Source organism: Phalacrocorax carbo, chromosome 2 (assembly GCF_963921805.1).
Source record: "Phalacrocorax carbo chromosome 2, bPhaCar2.1, whole genome shotgun sequence".
Lineage (NCBI taxonomy): Eukaryota > Metazoa > Chordata > Aves > Suliformes > Phalacrocoracidae > Phalacrocorax > Phalacrocorax carbo.
This window is the reverse complement of record NC_087514.1, coordinates 15,294,356-15,300,863: the sequence shown is the minus strand read 5'-3', so window position 1 is coordinate 15,300,863 and position 6,508 is coordinate 15,294,356. Positions and strand designations below refer to the sequence as shown.

The window sequence follows — 6,508 nt, the reverse complement described above, 5'->3', positions numbered from 1 at the left end:
GCACCATGACATGCAGACACAAGCTTGAGTCTGCACTAACTCAAATATTATAGCTGTGTTTTGCAGAAAAAATATTCTTATTATAATCATGATTTTGGGGTATATCACAGGTTTCACTGCTAGCCAACGGAAATTCACTGTGATGGGTAAAGTACCTTAGGTTTCTAGATGAAGTGGATGGAGCCAGGAGCACAGGAAACAGTGTCTGACTAGTCAGGATTTATGGTCTGTTAGAGCTCGGCACGTAAACCATTTTACCCAATCCCAATATTATGTTTTCCCCATGTTTTTCTTTCCACTATTCCCAGTCTGAACACTTCTTTCAATTTATGCCTGCTGTTTCTTGTCCACCCATTTATCACACCCATTTATTATTAGTCTTCACCACTGTGAAGAGCCTGGCTTCGTCTTCTTGAAGACCCCCTCATAGGTCCTGGCAGACTGCTATGAGGTCCACCTGAAGCTACTTCTTCTCAAGGCTGAACAAATCAGGTTCCCTTAGTTCCCCCTCACGTGGCTCCAGCTCCAACCCTCTTGGGGGCCCTCAGCTGAACTTGGCTCCAATTTTTCAATGCCTTTCCTCTACTAGGGTGCTCAAAAGGACACAGTGTCTAGATGTGGTCTAACAGGTGCTGAGCGGGAGGATAATCCCTTCCCTCAAGCTCCTGGCTGTGCTCCCTCTAGCACACTCAGGATGCTGTTAGCCTTCTTTGCTGCCAGGGCACACATGACGCACAGGCAGAGTGCTGTCTGCCAGGACTCCCCAGGGCCTTCACAGTAAAGCCAGTCAGCCCCAGCCTGTATCACTGCAAGGACCTGGCATTCCCAGAGGAAGGAAACTCTGCATTTGTCCTTGATGAATTTCATAAGGTTCCTGTTGGCCCATTCCTCCAGCCTGCCTAGGTCCCTCTGTATGGCAGCCCTGCCCACCAGCATATCCACTGTTCACTCCAATTTGGTGTCATCTGCAAACCTGATGAAAGTGGACTGCATCACCTCCTCCAGGTAACTGATAAAGGTGCTAAACTGGACAGTCCCAGTATATAAGCCCCTACAGCACTTTATTTGTCCTCTGGGTAGAGTACAACCCATTAACCACTCTACTCAGAGGCAAATCATCCAATTGATTCTTACTCAGCTGGTTGTCCACCCATCCAGACCATAACATCCTATCTCAGATGCAAGAATGCTGTTAGAGACAGTGTCAAAAGCCTTGCTAAAGTTGGGATAAGTGACATCCACTGCTCTTCCCCCATGCGCAAATTCAGTCATTTTATCACAGAACACAATCAGGCTGGTTAGGCATGATTTACCAATGGTAGATACATGCTGATCGTTCCCAATCAGCTTCTCCTCCTTCACATGCCCAGAAATGTGTTCCAAGAGGACTTGCACCATTAAGTTCCACGGGGACCGAAGTGATGTTGATCAGCTTATAGTTCCCTAGATTGCCTTTCTGGCTTTTTTGAAGGCTGCAACATTCACCTATTTCCAGTCATTAGGAAACTTCCATGATGTCATAACCTTTCAAAGGTGACAGAGTGGCCTTGCAGAGACATTAAGCAGTTCTTAAGCACCTTGGATGTGGTCTGTCTGGAGCTTTCCAGTCAAGCTCTCTCAAGTAATCCCTCTCTCAACCCTCAGCTACTGCAGGTAGTTCTCTCTGAACCCTTGCACTAAGCACAGAGGAGTGGGATATCTTGTTGGTAAAGAGGGCAAAGAAACCATTGGATACCTCAGCTTTTTTCTGTGTCTCCTGACACTACATCACCTCCTCCGTTCAGCAATGGTCCCACATTTTCCTTGCACAGTCTTTTTATACTAAGATACTAATGGAAGCTCTTCTTGTTACACTTCCCATGCAAGTCTCTACTGTATTTAAGCTTTTAATTTCCTGGGGCTACCCCTACACGCTCAGGTGATGTTTCTAAATACTTCCACTGTAGCCTGTCCCTGCTTCCATCTCCTCTATACTGCCTCTTTGCATTAGAGCTCAATCAAGCTCCCTCTTTAGCCACACCAGCCTACTGACACATCCGCTTGTAGATGTACAGTGAACGTAAGACAGCTGCCTAAAATCTTGCTGCTTCATAGCAGAATACTACAGTGTTCTTCCTGCTCTTGGAGACCCAGGATTTTATGACCTCCTACATTCTGAAGATTGTCATCTCACTCAGTGCAAGCATCACTCCTGCTCTCCCCAGGTCCAGAATGCACATAAGATACAGATACCCATGATAAATATAATGGTTTTAAGATTAATTATAACAAAATCAGTATTTCCTATTACGAATATATTTTCCTCAAACTTTTTTAACGATCTCACATGGGCATTAAGCAGATCCACTTCTTTTACTGCCTTTAATCTGTTCAATCACTTAAAAAAAAAATTAAAATTAGCACCTAGAGCAATGGAGTGCTGCATTCTTGACCACAGCCACAAGAATATACAGGCAACTCTATTTAGTTTCACATGCACTCATAAACCTACATTGTAGGTGTAGTTCAAATGGCTGAAATGGTTATTAAGAGATGTAATTTTACACTGTGTACGATGATAAAAATAGTAAATGCGTCACAGAGAGAGAGGGATTAACGTATGGTTATTTGGAAAGCATTGCTCTAGATTGCCTTGCTTGAATATGTTTGCACAGGTACAAAAGTCATGAATTGCCATTTCTTTTTTTCCTTCTCTCTTTTCTTATTTATTAAAGTCGTACGTAACCTGCTCAACATGTTTAAGGAAGGATGAGCAAGATCAAAGCAGGACCTCAATCTGGGTTGCTTTTACACTGTGTGGTAAGGGGGAACAGCGAACGGTAGAAGAATTCTCTGCCTACCTGCTGCATGCAGCGCACGCAACTGCAGCCCTGGGGCCCCACCCGCTCCTGGCCTGGAAAGGTTTCTCCATGTCGATGTTTCAACACTGGGAGGAAAAGTTTCACTTGATTTTCATTAGGTGGGCGGGACCAGGAACTTGCACCACCCTGTTTTGCAGGCAGCAGCCTACCGAAGCCCAGTCGCTAACTACACAAAAATCTCTGTGGCTGAGAAGTGTGTGTGATCATGTGCATTCCTGCGTTCTGAATCGCTAAGTGTTCCCTCAGTGCTATACCTATGCTTAAATCCCACAGAAGTCCTGCGCCTAATCAAGTGCAGATCTACAGATGTTGGGGCAGTAAAGGGACTGTAGCTGCCTGTCAGTATGATGCAGTACAGCATGGGCACATCTGCAGAGCCATGACCTTCTCATACGATGCAAGTTCATTATGTATCTTCCCTTTCCACCCAGATGAGAGCCACATTTGTCTTCGCTTATGTGTTTTACAAAACAGGCATAAACTTTTAAAAGTAGCCAGATGCGAATTATTACTTCGGTCATATTGTTCCAGACATCATTCAATCATTAAGCGTACGACAAATATAAGTAATGTCTTTTTGGAAACAGATTTCAGTCATGAATCTCCTCTTCATTTTTGCCCCTTACTAGATGTTTCAAGCCTTTGCTATCCTATGAACCTCTGAGCAGTGAATTGTCTAGCAAAAGACACTAATTTTCCCAGCTCCATACAATAGAAGTCTTTCTATCAGTTGCCCCACAACATTCCCTGAGCACGTGGGGCATTCTACCCCAGTAGAAGGAGCAACAATGATGATCAGTCAGTCAGTAGAAGGTTAAGCAAAACTCTGCAGAAAAATGTGAATACAGAGTTGGTGGATGATTAGCATGTGAACTGAGGAATTTATTTCCCACTGTGCACCAGTAATCTAGGTCTTGAAAATGCTTTAAAGCTTGACAGAGGAAATCTAAAAGTTGTCAGTGGATTCAAAAAGAAATTTCAGTTCAATAGCTCAGGAACCCCAGAGCTTTCTGTAAGTTTATATATGCAAGAGAGAGCTTTCTCAGGACCTGAAGCAGTAGAAATACATTTTCTGCAACACCACGGACAATTACAAGCCTTTCGTTCTGAAAGGCACACTTGTTCCATTCCTACTTTCTCAGATATGAACATTTGTCAGTGTAGGCACATACCAGTGGACCAATTAAAGTTTAAACAAGGAATGACTGCAGTACGCTGTTTTCTCCTTGGACAGGACAGTATGTGACAGATGGTAGTGACAGTGCATGCCATGACACTAAAAGACTCTCTCACTATAAGATAATAATAATAATAACAACAATATAGCAGAAGAACTTTACATTGAAACTCTCCAAGTAGCCATGAGAGTTTGGGATGCAAAGGAGGGAGGTTATGGAATAAAGATAGATATCCTTGCTTGTCCTCCCCATTTGTACTAATTACATATAACACATTAACTTCTGAGGATTCAGGTTGTGGTTCCTCCCAACACACAAGGATCTGATTCGTATCTTAGAGATGCCACACTGCATGTTCTTTCATCAGTCCCTCTCTACAACGACCTGAAAGGACGTTGTAGCGAGGTGGGTGTTGGTCTGTTCTCCCAAGTAACAAGCGATACGACAAGAGGAAATGGCCTCAAGCTGCGTCAGGGGAGGTTTAGATCAGATATTAGGAAAAATGTCTTTAGTGAAAGAGTGGTCAGGCACTGGAACAGGCTGCCCAGAGAGGTGGTGGAGTCGCCATCCCTGGAGGTGTTCAAAAGATGTGTACACGTGGCACTTCAGGGCATGATTTAGAAGGCGTCATGGTGTTGGGCTGACGGTTGGACTTGATGATCCTAGAGGTCTTTTCCAATCTTAATGGTTCTATGATTCTATGATATTCATCCCCATTTGGTCATTGCAGATAGGCCATCTTCTCTGAAGGATATTAGCTTCACCAATGGAGGTGAGGCTTACTAGAAACCTGGAAATGAGAGCCATCTACTTGCATTGGTCAGCAATAAATGGAAAGTAGAGGAGAGATTTGGAAAAGGTTGAAGAGAGCCCCTCAGAAGGACAGCCCTGTATTGGTCAGTCCTGAAGAACAATTCTGGGGGAAGGAACTGGAGAAAGCCTTGCAGGAACGCAACATAATCCTACACTGAGAGAGATGTTCTCATATTTTTGCCAATAAGGTTAGCAAAAAGATGAAAATAACAAATTTCTAAAGAAGAGCCAGACTGGGACATGCAAAGATGACCCTGGAATGAAAAGGGTTGTTTAGGTTCAAGGTAAAGTGTGCCATTCGGTATTGGGCACCCAAATTGGGGGTCGATGTGGACTCCACTGATGCCCTGAACGACTGCTTCTGTGGGGCTGGAAGGACTCTTGGCAGAAGACAATTAGTTTAGTGTGGAGGAGGCTGGAGAGAGTTTTGTGTCTGCCACAGATACAAAAAGGAAGGAAGGTCTTATATTTGCTTTGTGTTCACCTTACCACAAACCACATGAGACTGTGACTTCAGAAATACCACCCATACTACTGACCAGCACAAGAGGCTGAGAAGCTCAAGAGTTTCTGGAAAGAAGCTAGGGCAGGCTGATACAGCTTCAAGACTGGATAGGTTTGCTCTAGGAACTGATCCTTCTAGGCTTTGGCAGAAAGAAAAACACAGACTTGGAGGACAAAGAAAAAGAGCGTAACGAGATTTTTCATTCACCATATCAAACATTCTTGGAACTAAGTGCATACATATATGGCATATACAGTCTCTTCAAGTTACATTGTCAGTCCCTTCAATCAACCAGCCCAGACTGTTATTTGACTCCTTTTAAGCAGCCTTTATATTTACTTCCAGATCACTGCAGAAAACACTGAACTAGTCTGGCCCAGGAATTCCTCTCACCTAACTCTAGTTATCTGCAAAGTAAATATCCACATCAGGCCTGGCCACCTTAAACTTCCTTTGCAGTCGAGAAGCAGACACAAATGATTCATATGATTTCTTTTCAGATACATGAATTGTTCCTCAAATGTGGCTATTTCTTTCCTGTTTGTAGTGGGCGATCTAGCCAGGTAGCTCAGAGACACACATAGATGCTTGGTCAGCTGAATCCCACCCTGGTTTCTTTCACCATTTACCAGAAACCCAAAAGGACATCATACAAGGTTAATTACTTCTTTCAGAGTATAGCTAGATATAGAAGCGTATGAACACAACATTAGTCCTGTACGACAAATTACATCTTCAAAGTACCATTTAAACGCTAACTACACAGCAATTAGATGATCTTATTAGTAAAATAATTCACAGAATACTGACCTATTTATTCTTTTGCTATTATGTAAAATTAATGAGCTGTGTTTTTTGACCACTGATTCATTCTTCCAAATACCTGTGGCTTAAAATTTAAGCTACTTAAATAGCTCCACAAAATTACTGGTAGGCAGAAAATGGTGAGGCACGTATTTGAAATGCACTGCTACATACTGAAAACACTCCAAAGGATGTGTGAACGTAAGGTCCCATCCTGAATCAGATTCCAGAATAGAAGAATAGTTTTGTTTAAAGGTGCAGGGAGGCTGCTGCTCTAAGTTCATTTGGTTTTATTTTTTAATTACTGCCTAGTAAATAAACTACAAAATTTTCCCAGTAGCTAATGC

At 43.0% G+C, this 6,508-nt stretch overlaps 1 long non-coding RNA gene across 3 annotated transcripts in view; it reads right to left on the bottom strand.

Moving 5' to 3' along the window:
- Positions 1 to 2,956, bottom strand: part of LOC135311857 (uncharacterized) — a 60,538-nt gene extending 57,582 nt beyond the window's left edge. For 2 of the 3 annotated variants that reach the window (XR_010371393.1, XR_010371392.1), the window contains exon 1: positions 2,841 to 2,948. This is a non-coding gene — a long non-coding RNA (uncharacterized LOC135311857). Of the gene's footprint in view, positions 1 to 2,840 lie in introns of all 3 variants that reach the window. The other variant, XR_010371394.1, reaches the window with a different exon arrangement.
- Between the last annotated feature and the right edge of the window lie 3,552 nt (positions 2,957 to 6,508).